Raw genomic sequence first — 24,428 nt, forward strand, 5'->3', positions numbered from 1 at the left:
ACAGGGTCAGAATAAGACGCTAACAAGCCGGGATCCCCACAGTGTAACCGTCTAAAGGAGTGGGTTGGGCATAGCAAACACATGCTAAGCTGACACACGCCTCTCTCTTGCTCTTCCCTCTCTCTCTTTCATGGCCACGACTTCACAACAATCCCATAAAATGGGATCAGAACTCATTGTTTTTGTGCACAAAAGCTCTGTTTATTTAAAAATGCTTGGAGCCATTTTCATAAGCGACAGACCATGTAAGCGGTGGCCGGACTAATCTGCCCGATTGTCTTCAGGCTTATTAGGTGTGCCTGCCTTGTCAGGTCCGTGTCTGCCGGTGCCTTGAGGTGTGACGGGGCCAGTTCTGTGGTTTCCTGTGTAGAACAGAGATAATCGGCGTGTTCTCTTTGCACCGTTAGTCTGTACAGTCTGGAGCTGTGGGCGGTCGGACCTACAGAACAGAAGATAGTCAGTCAGTTTGTTCGACAGCCAGCTACAGCATGGGGGGCAGGGTGGGGGCTGACTGGCATCTCAGGCAGACTTAGTGAAGGTCCTGAGGAGTTTGTGAGCCTGCGTGAGTCAGAACCAGTCTTTTCTTGTTTCTTTTTCTTTTCTTAAAAGCCCTGGTAAGATCACAAAGGACGTCAACCGAAAGAGCCTCGCGTCACCCAGCTAGGAGAGAAGCTGCCATAGAGAGGCCATGGGGGAGAGGAGATGTAGATTCTTCTCCTACGGCTTCTGAAGAACATCTCATTCTACCTCAGTGTGGTGGGAGTCTTTGCTGTGGAGATGTTTAATGCGTCATCCTGTATACTGTACCTGGACAGTTAAGTCCACTGCAGCGATTGTCTGTTTGTTACAGGCTAATTACTCCCCCGCCTCTCGTATGTTACACTGCCAGTTTGTTCCTTACTGGCTCCCAGTAAGCACAGCCCTTGTTGGCATAGATGTCTCCTTTGGGCCCATTTAAAATATGAGTGTCGGTGTTGGTAGGCTTTAAATGGATTTCATTCATCAAGCGCTTCTGTGCACTGGGGTGTGGACTCGTCTGCAAGCTCACCTGACAACCTTCGAAGCGATTACATAAAGCTAAACAGAAAGATGCTGTAGGGCTGTGGGAAAGGGGGGGGGGGGGGGGGAAGGGGGTCATTTAAACATCCTCTGGTGTTTCCTGTAGTTGCTGTGCCAGGAAAAACCACCTTGGGTGGTGTGAATAGATTCTGCGTTACTGTCTCACTTTGAGTTTTGTGACTTCAGGCTCTGCCGTCTCTCAGACAACTGGAGGAAAAGCATGATTTTGAAATCCTGTAATAGCGTTTTTTGTGTGTATTTTCAGGGTCCTATCAGAATTTTTTTAGACAAATGTGCTTTTAAGACTCTCTTTGAGGATAAAATTATCATGGAAGCCTCAGAGTGTTTCTAAAAAAAAAAAATGTAAAAATCCTCTTTGTCACAGTTTCACCCTCGGATTTCTGCCTTGTCTCCACATTGTCTTGGTTTTGCTCTCCACCAGTGTGCCGTGTTCAGCTCCCACTGGTGACGCTGGGTTTCCGGTGCCCCTTCAGTGTGCCCTCGGCGGTTTAACCTTCCGGCATCTCCAATCTGTACAACAAAAGCGAAACTTGCGAGCGGATGGGAAGACGATGGGTGGCGATCGTCAGGCTTCTCCTCTCGCGTCTCGCGCTTCAGATGCTTATCTGCTTGTGGTAAATCACGAGCGGTCGCTGCTGCTCTGATTATCGCTGACTATCAGCGGTGACCCAGCACATTTGTAATCTAGTGCAAAATACGCTGGAAAATTGCCAGTATTACTGGGGACATGGGTTTGATGTGGCCTCCTCGCATAGGCAGTATCGATCGGACAGTGAGCTAATGCAGCTGAGACCGTTGCCGTGTTTACGTGTGGCTGTTTACCACAGCGTTACCATAGCGACAGTCATACACAGTCACTGAAATGTTTAGGTGTCTGGGAGACTGTATGGACCATGCGGTACTAATGTCATTTACATCTCTGTTCTTCTGCTTATAGAGGAAATCTCAGTGAAGGCCATCTGTCTAAATTATCAAAGGAGGAATTAAAGCAGGGCTATCCAGCGGGCGGGGGGGGGGGGGTCATTCAGGTGACAAATTACGGGGCACAAGGGCTCTCTCTGGGCATTCGGAGCCTAGCCGACGGGCCCTGATACTGCATCGACACCGGAAGCTGCAGCATGGGGAAGAGGAGCCACTCCTATCTCATTTCTGCTCTCTTCCAAATTTGACGCCCCCTATCTTCCCGGCAGAGGAAGTGCGGTGATCTCGTTTTCGCTTATTGACGTGGGGCGTTGATGGAAGGGAGTTATGGCGGACGCCATCTGTTAAGCCCAGGAGCGGGTCTTAAATGCCGGGGCCCAGAACACGTCTCTCGTTTTGATGGTGTTGTCGCAGAGCGCGTTCACGAGTTCCTCCGGGGAGCCCGGGAGATTGTCGGTTTGTTCCCGTTTGATATTCCGAAGCGACGTCGGGAACGTGTGTTTTTACCGTGGCAGATGTCTCGGAAATCTCAGCTGGGACATCGGGGACAGTGTGGTGTGCTGATAAAGGGGGCTGTTTCAGACGGAACTGGAATAATTTCTCTTTAAGTGGAGTCTTGGGATCTCTTGGGGTTTCTGTCTGTTGCTCAGATGTTGCTTTCTCCACACACACACAGACACACACACAGACACACACACACGCTGCTAGAAAGACGCTTTTGGCCTTGGCGCGGGAATTTCATGTGATTCTTGTTTTGAAGGCTTGGAAGGCGTTCAGAAGATGGCAGACTGGCTTCCCGATGGCCCCTCTGGTGCCAGCTTCACCCCCCTGCCCCCTCACACATCCTTATCAGCCTGGCCGTCCTCCGCTTATTGAGAGGGGGCGGGCTGAGGGGAGGGCAGAACCCCGGGTCGCCACGGTGCGTTTCTGGAAGCTTCCAAGAAGCTTTGCTGTTGTTAGCAGTCCGCGTCTGAGCCGCGCTTCCGGAGGGTAATTACTTAGTCGTGCTGTTTCTGTTTCCGTGCAACCCCCCCCCCCCCCCGCTTTCCAATCCTCCTGCTAACGAGTCTCAGCCTGATTTTGTGCCTGAGTAAACATCGTTAGGGCAGCTCGTCATCCTCGAGTCAGGTCAGCTCCCTAGCACGCGTGTCCTCACGCACATGTCCGCCACCCTGTGTGAGTGGTGCCTTCTGGGAAGTTCTGCCCAGTCATTAAAAAACCGGCAGGAAGATGAACGTGTACGAGGGAGGGGGAGCCGGCTGGGACCCCGGCGTCCTGCTTTTAGAACCTCTGGGTGGATTGTGCAGTCGTCGTTTTTGACTATTGTTGGGAAATATGAGAGTGATAAATTATTGGAAACATAATTTTTTTTAACTGCCCTGCCACTTGGCAGCTGAAATTTTACTGTCATTTTTTTCTTTTTGTTTTCCTGTTATTTACGAGTGAACGCTTCTCATTTTTCCCCAGTGGTTGCTCACCTACTTGTATCTGGGAGTTGATCTTTGTTTCGTTGCGGACGATTTAATGCCCCTTAAGTTGAGAGAAGTGCTGTAATTTAAAGTTTCTCCGGCGACACTCTGGAAACAATGGCCGCATTGGCGGGCTGGCCGCTGTGGTGGACAACGGGGCCTTGTGATGGACAATGAGATCATTTCCAGTGTTTAGGGAGCATTCATGTGCAAATGAGCGCCATTCGGAGGATTGTGCTGCAGACTCGGGTGCGGGGCGGCAGTGGCTGGACCCTGAAAGGGCGTCTGCGAGATTCCGCGGGGCTTTGCTCTCGCTTAGGAATCAAATCTGCGCCCAGGACCGACGGCATTTCAGCTGGCCGGCCATCCGTGTCTGTGCGTGTTTCGTGTTCTGAGATCGAGGGGTCAGACCTCTGTCAGCCTCACTCCTCATGTCTCAGACACCGTCTGGAGTCAGTGTGACGTGTCTGTGCTTTACAGCGTGCATCTGCTTCATTCACATTCACCTAAGCAAGGTATTTTACACAGTGTGTTCATAGGAAGTGCTGCTATCAGACGGGTATAAACGTTTGGCTTACTTAGCCAACCTTAACAGGTCACTTCAGGATTTTAGACTGCAAAGTAGTTTTGGTAGATTGAGTTTTGGCAACTCAATGCTAAAGAATTTGCAACATAATTTGATTTGGTCTGAGTTAGGGCCCAATGTGATATGCTTTAAGGGGCCCTGTGTGCAGTATGTCCCTGTTAACAGTAAAAGGGATTTTATGATACTGATTTGAGGGAGTTAATATCTCTTTAATTTTTTTAATGATTTCTGTCTCTTTCTGAATTAAATGGCATTACTGGAAAGCTCGATGTCCGGGTTTCCTGGTGTTACTCACAAACTTTTAATAACACTCCTTCATTCAGAGTTCCTGAAAACAGTACGAGGTGCACATGACCGGTAACCAAAGAGCAGGAGCCCGAATCTGCCGACGTGGGCAAAGCCGTCAGAGTGGCGTCGCGGAACAGCGCGGAAACTCCGGGCTGAACGGGAGGAATCGGAAACCCGGCAGCGGAGCCTCGCAGTGCTTACTGACAAAGTGTCCATTTAAAGGCACTCTATAATACATAAGGTTACGGATGTGGCCAAGAGTCCCCTGCTTATTTATATTTGACGGTGAGGCCCTGTCTCAAGTGTCGCCTTTCCACAGGTCTGCTGGTGGGACGTCCAAGCCTTCACGGGTTTCTGTTACAGCACGGTACAGGAGCAAGAGCCGCCAAGGCTTTGGGTTAAGACCTAGGCAGGTTCATACGCGTCCAGGCTGTCGGCCGCTGAGTAGACGCACATATTCTCTTTAGCGTCGCGCGCCATCCTTGACAGGATGCCTTTCACGACCTGAGCTTGCCGTCGTCGTCAGGCCATTATCTGGAGCCGTGGCCCGTGGGGAGTCATTTTATAACGCTCTGTGTGCGTATTTATTTAATTTTTTTCCCCTCCGGTCGCGACGATTTCCTGCTCAGCAGTCATCTTGCCCTCTTCACTCGAGTGACTAAAATAGCCAGGGCCCAGATGTGAGCCTGCAGTGTGAGCAGTTTGTTCGCCTCGCTGCTGTGTCCCCTTTATTTAACACCTCACCATCAATATTTAACCTCTCACCGATTGCTTAGATTACTAGGGGGCTTTGTCATCCTTCGAGGGGGAGGCTCGTTTAATGGGGAGCTCATTTTCCTCAGATAAATCAGACATGAATTCATAAGGGCTACTGTTACCACGAAAGCTTGTGGAGGCTTGTTGGTGTTTGGGGATGGTGGCGGTAGCGGGGGAATAATCGAGCAGGCCGGGAGACGGACTGTAGTTGGGCCAGCAAGGTTATTTACTGACAGAACGAGTGGGGCTGGACTTTATCCACAGGATGTCTGGGTAGGTGGTCGAGGTAGCGCTCCGTCGCTTAGTTTAGCGAAGAGGTTACTGCTGGGAAAGTGATGGGTGCGTTGAGGTGAGTCACAGGAAGTAGGGGGAGGGTGTGATCCTGAGTGTGGTTCTGCCTCCACAGTGCCAGCTGCTATGAGCTCCAAAGCCCATCAGTTGCACCGGTCCCCTAGGTAGCCCCGGGTTTGTCTTTTCTTTCCGGCGACAGGAAGCACGCTGGGCACAATGGAAGGCGGCCACGGTTCCCGCACTTCCTTGCTCTTTCCCCGCAGCCGTGCTACTTGCAGCTTCTGCAGAGAGACTCTGTTTTAATAGCAGCGATGAGTCACCCAACCTCGACGCTAAACAGGTCAACGGGGTACTTGTTACTGTTGAGAGAGGATATGACTAAGGTGGTAGGGTACATGCAGCGCATGAGCACAGATCCGCGGACTAAATGTGACCGTGGAACAGGTGGGAGTGTAAGAGCTGTGGGTCGGTCTTGACCATTGAACGAACCAGAGTTTCATATCAGAGTTTCATATCTGCTTTGGATTCTGATGTGGATCAGATATGCACAGATATGGATGAGAGGACGTCTGGACAATGCTGCCGCGTTACGCCCTGGGGTTAGATAAGCATATAGATGAATTATTCATTTTAAGTTGCTCTTTGCAAATGTAGGGGATGCCTTGTTTAATTCCAAGTAATTAAATAATCCACAGTAAGTTGATTGCCTGTGGTAGGGGTAGGCATGGCTAATTAGCTTTCTAATCACCTCGAGCCATTGGGTCTTTAGCAGTAAATGGCTTCTCAGACAGAGGCCAACCCAATGCAGTGACCTGCAGGATGGAGGGTGTAATGAGTACAGAGAAGATGGGCTTAGCCTTCCGACTTTATTTGAATGCCTGCATCAGATGTGTAGCTCTTGTCTATTTTGGCTTTTAAGTCACACTATGGTCCCTGTGACATGTAGATCCACGGCCGGCATTGTTTGTTTGTGGTGCTTGTGCGTGTTCATTTTTTCCGAAGTCGGGATCTGAGCTGGCTCAGGCACCAGCTGGTCTATCAGAGAGCCACAGGAAGGAGTCGTGTCCTTGCGAGCTTCTGGCTGCTTGCTGGGGGCTTAATGCTCTTTGGACAAACTCCAGAAGACTGTAATGTGCCACCGCCTTCTATCAAAGCATTTCTTAAGCTGAAGCTCCAGAACAATTCGGGACGATCGATATCAAACCGGGAAGGAAGCTCTTGTTATCTTAAGAATCAAAGAATCAAGGAACAGTGGAGCCAGGAACTACAAAAATGACAAATCCTTTAATGAGGGTCCTTTTTGATGTTTGACTCCCCAGTATTAATCGCACTCTACTTCAAGTTTGATGGCTTAATTTGTAGCATTAGCACAAGTTGGCATGTTTACTTTGGAATGACCTTCAAGGGTTGGGGGTTTTGCTAATTTTTTTATGTTCTGGCTACTTGGCTACTTTTTGCGTCGTTGTTGAATGACACCAGATTTTCCCCATAGTTTCCTCTAATAACATTTTATTATTCATTATTTTTTAGCGGTTTCTCTATCATGGAGAACCAACGTGGCAGGTTTTGTTTTCTAAGTTTTTAATGGTGTTGATAAATATCCAGGGTAATTTTTGAAGCTGTAAGATATAGTTTGACTGTGTGCTGTGACCTGTCATTAGTGCTGTATATTCAATTGATAACATGTGGGTTTGTTTTAATGAGTCACAATAATTCAAGTCAAGTGGCTTTTATTGTCATGCTGGTCATACTACAGCTTCATTTAGCTTCATCCAGTGCCTTCATGTTGAGAACATGATCTTTCAGAGCTGATCCACAGCAGCTAAAGTGACGTTCCACTAGTTTCTCCATGCAGACTCCAGACTTCCATAATGCTTACAGGAAGTTCAGAACAATGGCAGGATTAAAGGTTTCCAGAGCTTGATGCCCCAGCATGGTCTCCATGGACGTCTGTCTGTCTGTCTGTCTGTCTGTCTGTCTGTCTGTCTGTCTGTCTTTTTATTTATATAGCACTTTTTCTGCAAACACTATGCAATGCAAAGTGCTTTACAAAATAGAAAACAGTATCAATCCACCCATACTGCCGCCCTCACTCACACTATGTAAAATAAAGGCACAAAAGACATGAAAAAGAGTTATAAATAAATAATTAAACAAACAAATAGATAAATAAGTAAACAATAAAAAAAATTGACCCGACAATAAAAACAGGAACAGAGGAAACGTTATCTTGGATCTCAGAAATGTGCATGAGGAACTGCCAGAGGCAGGTTAAAATATAGTGAGTATCCTAACTGGGGACGTGCAGCCATCTGGTTTAGAAAAGGGCATTAGTGAATATGTGCTGTTTTCCGTCACCTTTTTCCTGGGGGGGGGGGGGGAGGTAGGTAGTTTGATGCAGGATAAATTTAATGTGATGCCATTTCTTAACATAACGGGAGGATTTTGTGTGCTGTCATCGTTCGTGTCATTATGTGCCTTAAAGTCTGACAAAGCTGTGTTCGCTCTGCTCAAGTCGCGCTGGGTACAGCCCCCGTCTGCTTTTGGTTGATCCACTTATTGTTGTCCTTTGTTTCTCCATTCAGTCTATGAATTTAGTTAGCCTTGTATTGTTGGAATGCCCTATATCTTTTTATTATAATTATATTATTTTCTCTATATGAATGTGTTTTATGGTGTAAGCCCCATGCATGCCGGTGGCTAACCGCATAAGCACTAGCGCCATGTGTGAACACAGTCCTGTAAACACCATATGCACGTCAGTAATGTGGCGGCCTTCAAACTGGTTGTTCTCTGCCGGTTTTTGTTTTTTATTGGTTTTCTATATGATAGACGGAGACCCTGTTTCTGCGTCGATTGACAGCATTTTGTACTTGAGTCCTTTTTTGGGAGCTTCCTGGCTATCTAGGTGGCATGTGGCAACCTTGTTCATCTTAGTCCTTCTTCTGATCCATGCAGCCTCCTCTGCAACCCAAATCATTTGCAGCACCAGTGGTGAAAGTCCTGAGTCAGGGGGGCTTTGCTACCTGGATGGAGGAGATGCAGTATTGCTACCCCCGTATCCCAACACATTATACTCTGGGACCGGTGGTTTGGAGATATACCTCCTCTGGGATTGGTGGTTTGAGATAGACCTCCTCTGGGATTGGTGGTTTGGAGATAGACCTCCTCTGGGATTGGTGGTTTGGAGATAGACCTCCTCTGGGATTGGTGGTTTGAGATAAACCTCCTCTGGGATTGGTGGTTTGAGATAAACCTCCTCTGGGATTGCTGGTTTGGGATAGACATCCTCTGGGATTGGTGGTTTGGGGTTTGGGGGTAGGCTAGATGTCCTCTGGGATTGGATGAGGGGCTTGAATAAAACCTCAGGTAGAATGCCTTCAAAGCAGACTTTCACCTGTTTCGGATTCTGTTGGTGAATGTCCTTTCGATTTATGCTTTGCATCACGTTGTGCTGAAATGCTCTGGTACTCCATCATAGTCTGTGGTTTGGCATTAAATGAATTTTCACCCTACACTCGCTCAAAAGTACATTTTGAACTCATTAATTTTGGTCTAGCTGTTTGCATTGCTACCTTAGTAATGTTACTTGTGAACATTTACCATCTGTTAATCACACATTTCCTCTTACAGCAGGAATTGGTAGACTGATTATACCCCACAGTGGGGTCACCCATGCAAATTTCTGCCCTTTCTGTGCCTTAGTCCCCGTTTCTAAAATGCCATTTTCATGGAACGTCGACACATAGCTACTATAATTGATCCCAGGGACTGTTTCTCAGGCCGGAACCACCTGCCACCTCAAAAGATTTATATTCGGTCTTCGTTAGTCTGGGGATTGACATCCTGCTGCTAAATAGCTGTTAAAAGGAGGGTGGAGGCGCTCACAGCAAGCATGTGGAAACAGGATGCAGGCATGAGGTCAGGGGTGAGCATTAAACCCGGTGTGGGAGCTAGTCTCACAAGTTCTCCACTGTCTGAGGGCCTGACTGTGATCGGTCTCCCTGGGGCCACTTTGCCTGCTCATAGGGAGTCGGCTTTCTAACAGGACCTTCAAGTGAGACTTTCTCTGGAGCGGAAAAGGAAGAGACCAATTTCATCGAATTAGAAGCTATAAGACGGACCCCTTGTTCCCCGTTAAATGGTCTGGCAGAGACACGAGTTGCTGAGCAGCATATAGCTGGAGTCCAGGAATCGTCCAGGCCAGCAGGACCTAAACCAGCTTTATGGCTCACCAGTGTTTCAGGGGTGGGCGGGATGAGAAGACCCTGAGGTCTGTCATAATGCAATATTAATAGGTGTTTTTACTTCCAAGTACAACAAGAAACAAGCTCTGCAATGAGGTGAAAATATGTACTTCCATGATATAATTTGTATGCTTCCAGTATTAAAACATCTAGCAGTTGGCTCTAGCCGGCTGATGTGTCAGCCAATGTTATTACACCTGACAAAAGCCTTTAAAAAGCTAATTTATCTTTCCATGAGAAATAACTATTCAACGTGAATGTTGCTCATGACGCGTTGACCTTTTCGCAGAACACAAATAGATCGACTGGCCTTTTTCTGCGTTCTGTTTCCAGGTGCACGGATGATTTATTCAAAAAAAAAAAGAATGATGGATAGATTTCAATTCTTAAAGATTGTGCGGCGATGTTGCGGGTGGGAAAGATGTATTTTTTACTTATCTGAAGTTGACATAAACGACAGTTGCGCAGAATAGTGAAAAGTTAATGACTGTGATTCAGCTGTGCCAGTCACGTCTGCCTATGATGCATACCACTCACTGCCTGTCATTCAGAAGAAAGTGGGGGCCTTTTTATTCGGGAAAGTGGCGTGACAAACAGGAAGGGCACACTCTCTGACTCCATCATTCAGCTTCGCCTCTTCATCGTCCGATGGGTATGGGTGACTTCCCTGTGCTGACGTGGAGATGGACTGGGATCCCCCCCGTCTCCAGATACATCTCCACACAGGCGATCCTGTCCGGAAGACTCCAGTTAATTGGGTTAACTCCAGTGGTTGGCATGCTAAGATGATGAATTCTTGCACCAGCTCTGGCCAATTATAAGCTAGTTGCGTGTACCAGAGCATTCATGTGGGCGTCGTGATGGCTACTTGGGAGAGCGATCTTCAGGAAGCAGGGTCCCGACAGCTCGTAGCTCCTAGCACATGGGGCGGTGTGTGACCTTGCCGATTAGGGCTCTGCTCCCATGACTGGGAGGTCACCTGCTCAAATCCCAAGGCTGACAGTGTGATGTCGCCATTGGGCCCTTGAGCAAGGCCCTTAACCCCAATTGCTCCAGGGACTGGTAGACCCTCCCTTTCGATCCATGCTTCTCTGCCAAATAACTAATCGTGGCCTTATCAGATTTGAGGTGAACATTTGCACTTTCTGGTAACATTGATGACAGTTGTCTCACTACATAAATTATCTTTGCAAATTTTGCCTCCTAAAGTCATGTCACACTGTCTACACGCCTCTGACCGCTTCCTCCACTCTGGGAAATTCCAGCAGCCCGTGAATTCATGCAGGGCATCCCAAACTATTGGTACCTGGATTACAGCCTTACCTTTATGTCATTTAAAAAAAAAGCTATGACATCCTGTTTCTGGTCAGTGGTTTTTTTGCAGTGTATTCAGTTTGGGGGGGATTGTGTGTTAGCCTGGAGGTGCTCGGATGGGCTATTTGCAGGATCAGAGTAGACCGAGTGAGACGTGTGTGATATCAGTCTGAGAGACGTCACTAGTCTCTCTGTGTTTCTTTCCGGTCTGTGAATGCCCTCTACGAGGTAGGTCTGCCCTCCTGGGTAAAGTGATGTGCCTTCGCTTCATTAATTAACTTATGGCTTGGTGCTTGTCCTAGTGTGCGTGTGTGCGTACATGCGTGTGCGTGCGTGCGTGTGTGTGTGTGTGTGTGCGCGTGCATGCGTGTACGTGCGTGTGTGTGTGTGGGTTATGTTTATATTGCATTGTGGAAACCAAATGATCCCTAAAAATGTAATAAAAACCTGTTATTTTGACTTTGGCCATTTTTCAGGTCACCACAAGATCTGTAAACGTAAATCAAAAAACAAAAACTGCCAAGAGTCTCGTATTTTGGGTGGTTACTTACGGTTACGGTTAGGGTTAGGGTCAGGGTTAGGGTCAGGGTTAATGTCGCCGTGGTAAAAGCGGCGTTATGTGATAGCGGCTTTGGGTCTCCACAGTGCTGCCGACTTACCGCTGACGCCGATCACAGGTTTCAGAATTTCTCCAGATGATCCCAGTCATAATAAGAAAGGGCTTGAATGGTTACTGAGACAGGCCTTTTCCTTTTTATTTAGAAAATCGCACCATGTTTCTGTAAATGAAGCATTTTCTCACTGCCAGTAGAGTTGATGTCGAAGCAGAACCACTGATGACCTAACAGGTACTAAATCGATATGGCCGGGGGTGTATATGCCTCTCCTGATGGATGGCATCCCTGAGGTAAAGGAAGGTACAGAGGTCTGAGGACCACTGTCCAAATGGAGAATAGCCCTGACGCCACTAATGCTGCATAATCAGCTTTGGGGGGGGGGGGGGGTTGCCTAACAGAAACCAGAAATAAAATGTATAAGGAAACATTTGCCTGTGAATATTTTGATTGATTTGCTGCAAGTGATTTTATTACACGGGTGGGACGACGATTTGCAGAAGCATTTCTCAGACATGATCAACTTGAAATGAAGGAATTATTGTGTTTTGCCTGTCGGGTCTGCAGTGGGTTGCTGTCAGGGAGGGAGGTGCCTGTGTAGTGCAGTTGTTAAGCTGCATCAGTGGTACCCCGGACATTTTGGGGGGGAGATAATCGTTGCATTGGACACTCCAGACCACTTCTGGAATCTCTGTCAAGGCACATGGCAACACTAAGTAGGGAGATAACTAGATTACTCCATTTGCACAGTCCTCTTGACAGAAGCACTTGGCCTGAATTGCTTGAGGAGATGCATGTGGTTAGAGAGTAAACTGTAGCTTTGTGTGGAACAGCCTGTAAAACAAGTAAATAAGCCAGTAATGAGGTAGGAGTGGCTGGGCAGCCTGTCTTTCGGATTTCACATCCCTCTAAAGATGGAGCTGGCACATCCAGGGCTGGTAACGGCTGTGTAGCTAAACACACGGACAGGGGTCAGACTGAAGGCTTTTCAGCTCTGACACAGACCCCCTGCTGTTGTCCTTGCTGGAATCCTCCAGAAGATTCGCTCCTCTCCCCATATACAGATTCTTCTGCTTGATCACATGACCAGGCTCCTGGAATGGCTTCTCCACGTGGGGGAAACATTTGCAGAGTGGTAATGGCCGGCTCAGGGTTGCGGTAATGAGGTCTCGGAATAAAGAAAATTAGCGAGTTTGGTCATCGCTGGCAATGAAAACACTCAGCCGGGATCTTGCCTGCGCTGCGTGAGTCACGGAGAAAATGCCAATCCGTGATTTAATGTGATTAAGAAACCAACATCCAATAAATCTCATTCTGCATTTTTAACATCTTTCCTCACTTCATTCTCCTCATTCATCTCCTCCGAACTCTGCAGTTGCTTTCATCTAAACATCTTGTCTGTCATCTTGTCCTCGCAGAAGCAGTGTCCAAGCGTGGTCTCTATCTTTCGTTTGTATATAAAATACATGAAAACCTGTCAATCTTCGAGTCATATGAAGACCGACTGTTGTGAGCGAAGCGGCTGAGCTGTGGTTTGTGGTGTCAGCATGAGGAATAAGCGAGCAGCACTAATCTCGCTCAGCCAGTTGCTGTCGTTTTTGTGTGGTAATGATTGTTATGTAAAACAGCCCGTTTTAGTATTCATATTTTAGTCTGCTTGCACCTACAAGGGGGAGGACCTTTTCGTTCTTCAGTATTTCAGACTCTTTCATTTTTTTCGAGTGCAGTTCTATTGGAAGCATCTTCCTAGTCCCCAGTGGTGGTACTGCAGGCAGTGTGAGCTTATAATCCACACAAAATCTTTATGTAGTGTGTATAAGTCTCTCGGAGCCTGTCTGTGTTTGAAGCATGGTGCACATCTGGGCACACCCAATGAGAGGTTCCCTATGTGAAAACGTAGTATCAGTGTCCACAGCTAGGCTGACCCACCTAATCAATGTCAGGAGGGACACTATCAGCTACTTCATGTTTTGCAAAGTACTTTAAAACTGAATGGCTCCTGTGCTCGGCTAAATAGTTCAATTCTTCTTGTGCTTTGTTTCCTTAATCGAAAGACTCGTCCAGCTGTTTCACATTGACATTACTAGCACATGCATGATAATAGACTGACCAATAGAGACTGACCAATCAGCACACAGCAAGAACTCAGTCCTTAAGTGAAATCCAGGTCCTTATGATTGAAATTGTAGTTTAGAAATCCTGTCCTCCCTGACATGGTTTAGTTGGTAGCCCCATCCCCAGCGTGCCTGCAGCCCTCTCCTCAGGGCACGGAGCGGCGGCCGCAATGGAGCTCGTCGGTGGGCATGATGGGCGTGATGTTGAGGTGGTCTTCTGGCAGCTGGTGGAGAAGCCTGGCTGAGTTCGGGCAGTCCCATCTGAAGCCTTCGTGTTACTCAGCTGCTGAAGTGTGAGCGTAAGGTTTTTGGGCCTGTGAGCATCCTGGGGGATAGATACCTCCTGGGAGCAGGATACGGCTCTCGACCTTCAGAGGGGTGAGTTTGGGTGACTTCTGGGTGCGTGATACCGTCCTGCTAGTGCCTTTACTACATTAACGTTAGACATCTACAGGACAGGGCCTGTTTTCCAACAAAATGGATTAGAGAACAAATTGTGTGTTTTCTTTTAGGTCAGCGGTGAGATTCGCTGTTTTACTTTTCCTCTGTGAGAATGTCACGGCCTCCGGGGTGAGTGTCATGGATGGGTAGCGCTGGGAGATCCCATTTTAGTGGTGGCCTGCTTTGATTTGGGTTTTTCTTTTGTTTTTAGTCTTTCATCCCCTCCCTCGCAACTGGCTGGGGTTTGGAGTCTTAAACAGAGCAGGACGGTGTACAAACAAGGAACACGGAGCACGTTTTGGCAGGGACCTGTTTTAATTACAAGCAGACGCGTTGAGTCTCGTCCCAGCTCCGTGTTAGTCTCTGAATTTACTAGACTGCATACAATGAAATATAAACCATAGCTGAAGACTACCTGCGGCGGCTTTTAGCGTATTTTGTTTATCGTAATTAACCGCTCATTTACACGTAAAACCAGACGCGTTTAATTGGAATGTAAACTTTCATCCGTTTTTGTTGCGCCTCTGTTGAGGTTCTTGCCTAAGTGGTTATCTCTGGTTTTATGTTCAGATAGCTGTAGATTTATAAAAAGGACAAGCAAATATGTAACTACCCACTGAAGAGAAAGGGGGGGCAGGTCTGACCCTTTCTTTTGCAAAAAAAAAGTACTTTCTATTAACGTGCAAGGCAGGAGAAATTCATTCACATAACTAGGCTCGCTAAACAACTATGACATCATACTTTGGAGTTTGACCTTTCCGTGTGGGGGGGCTTGTCCTCTTAAAGCCTGGCCCCCACCTTTGCTACTCACTGAGAGGCATGAGCAGGGGATTGGGAGTGTCACTCACACATGACTTTCCTAATGACATCTGGCACCCTGAAATTACTCTTAAAACTATCCTAATTTTCACCATAAAGAGGTTTCCCGAGGACTGTAATTGCACCATTTAATTGCATTGTAATTAACAGAAGTCTGTTAGACTCCTCTCTCTGCTGGTAGGTGGAGAGGTTCACTTCCTGTGATGAGTGGTTGTAATCTTGCCAGATGTAACCACCATACTTGAATTTGTGCTCTGATCGAGTTTTGCATTAGTGTAGTTCTTTTTTTTTTTTTTATAACAAATTAAGAACTCTGGCACGGAAAAATTATCCACTGGCAGCCTGCTATGTGACAGCTTTTCCGTTTCAAATGAGCCAGAACACATGAAGATGGTGGCTGAACTTAGTGGAAGATGAAACCAGCTTGGTGAGCCTACGTTTGCAGAGACCAGAATTCACAACGTATGTCCCTCTCCCCATCACGAAAAGGGACCTGTGGCACACCTGCTGCTGCAGTCAGGGCCTGTAGGGGGCGTCGCCTCTCAGAGTCTTGAAGACTGCAATCCACTTACCACCTCGCAGTCATGGTGCAGCATCTCCGCTCTGTCTACAAGCTTCTGAAAGCTGCCTAGGGAACCAGCAGCAAAGAAAAAACTGCTGGGATTTTGTCAGGAGAAATCCCCAAATCCTTAATGTCTCTCCGGAGTGACAGAGGCGACTGACTCTTTTCATAGACAGATTATTTATTATGTGGTTTTTCTGCTTCGCGTCAATTCAAATATTTGTGCAGGCGGGTTTATCCTCTAACCGAATTATGTGTTCGGATCCATGCATAAGTATTTGTTTGGTGGTTAAATCGGTTTATTAACCGTAGGACTCTACCTCCAGCCTGTGCAGCCCCCAGCCAATCGGCACACACTTCCTTACCCCATCCCACCATATCGTCACACGCACATGCTATTAAGTTCTGTGTTTTACCCTTTCGTCCGCACCGGTTAGGAGGGGCGGCTCTCTGTGTGAACTTCTGATTCGCTGTGCTTTAGCTGCAGGGATTTGAGGATACAGTCGCTGTGTGAGTCGTAAGAACTAAAGGAAAAAACAATTCTGGAAACCCCCTCCCCCCCCCCCCCACGCCTTGGCATTAAGAGAGTTTACAGACCTTTAATGTGACTTTGGCCTCACCACGGTAGTGCCGGCTTCGCTCTAACCCCGTCCACAAATGTTTACACGCAATATTTACATTCTGAGACGGCAGCTGTGATGCCCCTGTCCGCTGATAGGAGGCGCCAAGTCCGACTTTAGGCCCGATGGCTGATAGACACGGAGCAGTATCATTCACGGGGGGGGGGGGGGGGGAAATCTCGCAAATGAAACGCTGCGTGGTTCATGAGGGGGAAGCAGGAAGAGCACGTGTTTCACCGCGGTTCGACGCCTGTGTCCCATCAGGCTGCCAGAGCCCTGATTAACGTGATCCGGCACTGTGAAGTTAGCACTGCCTTCCTGGGTCAGCGCCATCTAATTCTGCGCCTGCTGGGTCGCATGATGGCTGGCGGGCTGGATGTGGGCCTGTCGCGGACCGGGCCGGAGTGGGAGCCGTGGGGGTGCAGAAGCACCGGCTAGGATTACTCACTTATTTATATTTTAATTAGGATGCTTTCTGCCCGTCGATAATCCCCGAGCTTTCCGGGCCTGCTGGACTCGCCCAGTGACAGCGCAGCTTCTCCCCAGTTGGGGAAACATTTCCTTTGTTCTTTGCTTTTTTTAAATGCAGCTGAGCGACACCCATTGCCCAAAATGACGTCCTTGTACTACTCGGCTTATTTGCACAAACACTGGAGCATGTCACTGACGAATAAGAGACAACCCACTGGCCTGTATGGGCATCTGTGTCCTGTGGACTGACACTGCTTATTAAACCCATCTGAAGCCCCCCCCTCCCCCAGCTGCCTCCGAGCTCCACAGAAACCCCCCTGTCCTGACCGGCAGGTCGCTGATGGGGCATTAAGAACTGGACGCATTCCAATTCCGTGCATCTGACGACCTCATTTTCCCTGAAATGCATGAAATAATTAGATGCTAACTGCTGCAGCAAACATGCTAGACTGATTTTTATGGATCGTTATATTTAATCTGCATAAACATTTGATGTTCTTTTTATTATTAAATTGCATTCGCTAATAACTTTGAGAAATAAAAGAAGCTTTCCATCTGAAAGCTAATTAGACGGTTGTCTAGCTGCTACACATTCTCGCGGTAACTCGTTTTGCCGTGATTCCCGTTCTGTTGTTACGCGGTGTGAGCTTCTCCATCCCGGGCAGCCTGCACTCTGTGGCTGTCACCTGGGTGTTGTGGTGTCACGTGACTGTCTGTGCTGCCCAGTAACCCAAAGCCACCCTTTTAACTCCGATCTTCACCCAGTTATCGCTGACATCATCCTAGCAGTACACGACTGCATGCGCTTCCTGTAATCCACTCGGTCTTTAATGATCTCAGTCTTTTATCTTAAATGGTACGGTCTGTGTTCTAAAGTAGGGCACTACGTGTAGACTAAATATAGACCTTTGGCATTTAGTATTTAAATTTTCTTTTGGTGAAAATAAAATTTAGGTTTCTGTCATCCAAAAAATATTGAAGTAGTTGCAGTGTGTATGAAAAGTGTCAGAATCCGAAAGCAGGACTCTGTTCTCCTACACAGTAAAGTGTTTGCGTTAAAAATTAATGTCCTAATTAAACAAAGTGTTCTGACTGTAACGGGCGTACCAGACTGACACGGCCTGTTCCAGGCGCTCTGCTCCTCTTTGCAGGTTCGGCTAGCACATTTGGACCGGGAAGCGAGGACTTTTGCTGTCGTGTAATGTGCTCCATGATGTAATGATGAGGGTTCTGTGTGAAGCACAGGCTCTTTCCGCTGATGAACTGATGAAAGCAAGATGAACGTGCACATGAATACCAGCAGTTTCTGTGTCCTGACGTGGCAGAGGAGTCCTCCGCCTCTGTCTGTAATGGCCGGGGTCCTCCGCCTCTGTCTGTAATGGCCGGGGTCCTTCGCCTCTGTCTGTAATGGCCGGGGTCCTTCGCCTCTGTCTGTAATGGCCGGGGTCCTTCGCCTCTGTCTGTAATGGCCGGGGTTCTTCGCCTCTGTCTGTAATGGCCGGGGTTCTTCGCCTCTGTCTGTAATGGCCGGGGTCCTTCGCCTCTGTCTGTAATGGCCGGGGTCCACCGCCTCTGTCTGTAATGGCCGGGGTCCACCGCCTCTGTCTGTAATGGCCGGGGTCCACCGCCTCTGTCTGTAATGGCCGGGGTCCACCGCCTCTGTCTGTAATGGCCGGGGTCCACCGCCTCTGTCTGTAATGGCCGGGGTCCACCGCCTCTGTCTGTAATGGCCGGGGTCCTCCGCCTCTGTCTGTAATGGCCGGGGTCCACCGCCTCTGTCTGTAATGGCCGGGGTCCTTCGCCTCTGTCTGTAATGGCCGGGGTCCTCCGCCTCTGTCTGTAATGGCCGGGGTCCTCCGCCTCTGTCTGTAATGGCCGGGGTCCACCGCCTCTGTCTGTAATGGCCGGGGTCCACCGCCTCTGTCTGTAATGGCCGGGGTCCACCGCCTCTGTCTGTAATGGCCGGGGTCCACCGCCTCTGTCTGTAATGGCTGGGGTCCACCGCCTCTGTCTGTAATAGCCGGGGTCCACCGCCTCTGTCTGTAATGGCCGGGGTCCACCGCCTCTGTCTGTAATGGCCGGGGTCCACCGCCTCTGTCTGTAATGGCCGGGGTCCACCGCCTCTGTCTGTAATGGCTGGGGTCCACTGCCTCTGTCAGGCTAGACTCATGGCTCTTCACCAAGTGGCCTGTTGATCTGCATAATCTGTATCGGCGGGAGAGTTGCCCCTCTCCGGGGTCACGGCATGTCTTGCTTCGCCTCTGCAATCCTCCTGTGTGCTGCTCACAAGTCAGGGTTTCCTGGGTGTCCTCACTCCAGCCGCTGGTACCTGTAAGCAGTGTGACAGCGGTGCGTGTGCATGTGGCAAGGAGGAAGCTCTAAGAGGACACACAGTCTTTCTGAATGACAGTATCTCTTCCTCCCAAGACAGGCAAGATGGCCGCTTTGTTGTGGCTCCTCCTGCCCCCCCCCCCCCCCCCCCCCAAGCTTCCCGGTGCCTGTCTCCAGGCAGGAAGGAGGAATCCAGTGATTCAGCTCCTTCTGCACCCCTACCTCCTCTCTCCCAGCCCATCAGGAAGGTGGACATGTGACACACATCAGGAGAGCATCTCCTCGCTGCCCTCTGGTCGTTAAAAAGGGACTCCTGTGGAACACCGGACCAACTGCAGAAATCTGAAAGAAACCTGTCTGATTTGTTCTGGTTTCTGCGTTACCGCATAACAGCGTGTTGCCTAATTTAGCGTGTTGTTGGGTCTGATTAATTTAAAAGGTTTCCGTGACCTTGAGCAGCTCTCCGAGGCATGGAGATGAGTGAAAACAGTCGTTAGTAATCTTGTCCTGTGTTAGTGTTCGCAGCAAAGCGTGAAATAATTTCGTCCCTCTACCAGATGCAGCACAGAGCTGGAAAGAGGGGCGTCACTGGGGGGGGGGGGGCGCGACAGCTTCTGTGTGGCCTTCTACATGTTTACACTGCGTGCTGATATCTACCTGATGATCACCTCAAAGCGTGCTTACATTTATGCTTCTCTTTAGGGTGTAAAATGCTTTTATTAAATGTAAGCCTTTTCCACACATGAACTCTGGACATGTTCCGGAGAGTCAGCTCTGCACATTTGCCCTTTCACACATGTGGCTCACAGCCGGAGAAGGTTTATGTCGGATGCGTTGGCGCCTACTAGAAATTTTCCAGTTGGTTTAGACGAGGAGTGGCACTTGGGCTGAGCGTGCAGGAGGCAGGATGTGACGCGAAAGGTATTCTGCAGAGATGGCAGTGTTTTATTTACAGCACTACTGACAGAAGTTCCCGAATCTCGTCGTCGCTCCGGTTGACCATCTTCGTTGGGGTCTCCTTTGCCCTCGGATGTTTGTATTCCTCTGTTTTCGCACTAGTTGCATGACGCAAATGTCATCGACGCATTCATTCTGCTCCATTCACACATGGGCATCACTAAGATGTCCCTCAGACTTTGTATTAGAGGACTTTTAGGGTAAAGTTCGTTTAATGTCCGGTATGACTGATTCAGATATCTCCATTCACACACAGCCCCTTTGGGAAATGTCTAGAAAAGTTTAGGGTGGCAGTGAAAGAGGCTGCAGGGTGGTGAGTTACGCTAAATGTCTGTCGGCTTTTCAGAGCTGCTCATCTATGTTTTCCTACCCGGTCCTAGGGGACCCCCCCCACACAGTCCACATTTTTGCTCCCCTGCCTGGGGGACCCTGAGGACCAGGTTGGGAAACACTGATCTAAGCTATGGGCAAGGTGACCCAGGAGTCTAAGCAAAGATGCAGAGAAGCGCATGTAGACCCTGGGCAGGAAATAAATCTAAAGGTCCAACCCCACACTTTGATTTACTGAGTCACTGTCTTCCATTTTTATAATGTATAATATAAAATAATCAGAATTTGTACTGTAAGCTTTTTTATCTCAGGAATGTCTTTATAGGTCTTGGGAAGGGGGGGGGGTCATTTATGGTCTCTCTGGGGCACTTGCAATTGTGTATTTTTAGTATTTCCTGGTTTTGTTGCCAACCCTGAAGGTAGATGTTTAGAGGAAGGTGTTGATGAGGTAGCTTGGGAGTGGAGTTCACACTTTCTGTGTGAGAAGCAGTACAGCGAAGCTCACATCTGTCACCGGCAGGGGCCTGGACGAGGGAAGCTCTTCCTCCCAGCGGGGCGGGACCTTCTCAGGCAGCGCCAGGCTCTCTGAGGAGCAGTGCTGACGGCCAGGCAGTTCCTAGTGCCACTCGGGAAGGAGATCTGAGAGCCGCTGCCGTTTACACACTGTTCTGGGATCAGTAACTGGGAGGCATTAACCAATTTATGCTGCATTGGGGAGCAGCAATGAGGTTGTTCCTTGGTGTTGGTTGGGGGGCTTTTTGGGGGTGACACCATCCTCGTCTATGGCCTTGGAAATCCCTGCAGTCTGTTGCCTCACCTCCCTCCATCTTCAGCAGGGCTCCCCGCTTGTCCCACCTGTTGCTCGCATCACTTTCGCTCAGTTGTCCCTGGTGAATCTGCCTTCTCTGGAAGTCTCCCAGGAGCCCGTCCAGGGCCAGATGGTGTTCAGACTGGGATCCTGTCCAACTCATGTCTTTAAAAAAAAAACATAATAAATAATAGGAATACAATAAACAGAGTGTATTCGAGCCAGTTTGGAGGTCAGATAACAAGCAGAGGTGGAATTCTGGCTCAGCAGGAAATGGCTTTTATTGAGCTAACTGGTGTTTAACTTAGATGAGCTGCACTTGTGTTGTTCGCGCCCCTCACCCTCGACCCCGACAGCTGCCGTGGACACCAGCTTTTAATGAGGACAGTGTTTGTTTCCTATTTCATGTGGTGCTTTTTAACAACCGAGCAGCTCCCTCAGGTTTGCCCGATCTGCTAAAGGTCCACCTTCCCGTGCGGGAGTCTTATGGAGAGGCTCTTCTGGATCCAGCAGGAGACGGGAGCCTTATCTGGCCCGATAGTGGGATTTATGTCAGCTGAGGGCGGCGTGAAGCAAAATAAATAGTGTAACCTTGTAGAGCTTGAACTACAGCAAGCGTTTAAATCTAAATCGCATGTGTCCGAGTGATTTAAAGACCTTGTCTTCCCGTTTTCGCTTCCCGAGCTGGTCGTGTTTGTCCGATCGGAGTATTTACAGCAGGGAGATGTGGATTTTTCGGCCTCGTAGCCCGTAACCCATGGCAGCTCATGCTGTAAATGCTGTCGGCGGGGGAAACGTTTTGACAGAGGATCTGCATGACCTGCCGAATGGAAAGTCTGCGCAAATGGCTTTTCTGGGGCCTGATATCCTGCCAGATGACAGATGGGACAAAGGGGCCCCGACCCATCATACAATCAGTCTCTTCCTTCGTGATTTTAGCCGGCATGACGGTCGCCCCTCCGCTGGGAACTTTGATCCGCTCTCGCAAAGTGTCTCCGGGCCATTGACATACGCCGGCATTGATAAGCTGCTGGGAATCCTTCAATCATGTGTTTATCTCCGCAGAGATGCCAAGGAACTTGACAAGGTGCTTGCAGAGGCATTCTGCTCCGGAGGGCTTGATGCAGCGCAGATGAGTCATGCTTACGCTCAGCGGGATCAGATACATTCGTTACCAAGTGCGATTCTGTGCGAGGCTTCTGCTCCTGTGAATTAACCTCCCGAAAGTGCTGAGGTTCCGCGGGAGGAGACGCGGCACCTGGCTGCAGCATCAGGCAGCCAGACGTCATTTCGCTGCACCTTCTCTCCGACCTTCTGAGGGCACCATGGAAAGCGGTTCCCTGAGTGAGCTCTTTAGATCTTGAATTAGTGCATTTTAGAGAAGTTGTCCTGCACTTGTGTTTGTGAGGTCCCCAGCTACCTCCAGACCTGTGCCTTCCTCATTGACTGACGGGCATGTGGGCATTCAGCCATTCCTTTTTCAGTGAGAAAGCATGCTGCTGTAGATCTGGAACAGTAACACAGTGCCTCTGGCTGTCAGTGCTGCGTAAGGCCCAAGGGGGAGGGTTCTCCCGTCAGGCTGAGGGCCTAGTCCTCTCTTCCGCTCGGCTAAATCCCACGTCGGCCAACTGTCACCATATTTGCATTTTTACAAGCGAGAAGAGAGATATTAAAGCAAAACTAATAACGACTTTGGATAAAATTCATTTTTCGTGTTTTGTCTTTTCATTTTCAGGTGTGGCCGGCCGATCACTGATAATTTCCTCCACATGTCTTCCATTTTCTGATGGTCTGTGCCCAAGCTTGCCAGATGGTGTTCAGTCTTGCCTTTTCTTTCCTAGAAGGAGATGTTCAGTGCTGGAGCTGCACCCTCAGCCCAATATTCCGTTGAAGTGTATAGGGCCGCCCTCACTACCTGATCTGCAGATGTGGCATTTGCTAATTGCGGTAATGGCACTGGCTTGTGGGGATAGTTCTGGATGTCGGAAGCCCACGGAACCACGCGTCAGCCTGGGGTCCCTCTTCGGGCCTGTCAGTCTGATCCTAATTGATCCCGAAGCTGGCGTTGTTCGTGTTGATCTGACGTGGTTATTAGCAGCCCAGCGTGAAGAGGGGCACGTCATGCTAATGGAATACCGTTACCCCGCAGTCCTTCATCGCCGTAATGAATATTGATAGCGCGGTGCTGGCGTCGCTGAGTCGAGCTTCCTAAGGGGAAGGTTATACAAAGAGAATGTCTCCTGCCCGCTGCTCGTGTCATTTAGTTGGCGATGCATCCCTAAAACATCTTTTCCGGGATAATCAGCTGCGTGACGGCGAGAGCGGCGCCGTCTGGCCCTGTGAGAAATTTAACGAGGATGTCGTTGAAGCCGGCAAGGCCAGTGTATCGTAATTGATGCCGATCTCATAGCCGCTACCAGTAGCACTATTGGTTATATTGTTCTGTTGGCAGGCGTTTGATGAAAGGATGATGGTGTGTCAGGTTTCTTGATTGGCCGGAACCGTGTATGTGTCGGGTGTCTCGATTGGCTGGAACCTTGTATGTGTCAGGTGTCTCGATTTGGCTCAACCCTTGTTGTGTATTCATTGAAACACACGCTCTGTTTGCTGCTGAAAGCTGCGACAAGACCTTTAGCTGCATGCCTTAGTGCTTTGCTGCTGTTTTGTTAACCCTAATGTAAATCACCATCTGGTGGCTGCGTGAGCCAATTATTTGATTATTCAGATTGATTGCCCCACAAGGGCTGGCTGAAGCTGTCTGGAATAATTTAGCCCCACGACTGGAAAACAGATGTTGAAATCTGAGCTAATAATCTCATTCCGGTGCTCCGTCCTCGGCTTCGAGTGGCAGTACGACCTGTCGTGCAGTCTGGCCGAGGTACTATGGAGATTTCAGGCTTTGTTTTCTGCTGTAATGCCTCTTGTTGGAATCTGGATGAGACTGACATTTCACATTCTCCATCATGTCGAGCAGATGAATGGGAGTCTTTGGGTCATAACGGAACACCTTCTTCTGTTAAGTGCAGCTGCCACGATTCTATTTAAAGTGCTTTTTATAATAGTAAACATACAGCTGTTTTCAGTTCATTGAGCCAGAAGTATTTATCTCCAGGATTTTCATGTTACCCCCCCCCCCATAAAAGAAAGTTTGTGGTGTCATGAGTGTCACTGTATGAAGATAATAATCAGTACGTTAATAACTTCTACATATACACTCATGAATGACCTACAGCTGATGTAGGTCTTGTGTAAGGTCACTGAAGTAGGTTTTGCCAGAGGTTGAGGTTTCAGGTCCAGAGAGTATAAATCCAAGACTTTGTTTCAACCAACCAGTTGTGACTGTGACTTTTTATACTCAACTGTTCTGGATTTGTACTCCCTGGACCTGAAATCTCCACCTCTGGTTATT

The sequence above is a fragment of the Brienomyrus brachyistius genome, chromosome 2 (assembly GCF_023856365.1).
Source record: "Brienomyrus brachyistius isolate T26 chromosome 2, BBRACH_0.4, whole genome shotgun sequence".
Taxonomy (NCBI): domain Eukaryota; kingdom Metazoa; phylum Chordata; class Actinopteri; order Osteoglossiformes; family Mormyridae; genus Brienomyrus; species Brienomyrus brachyistius.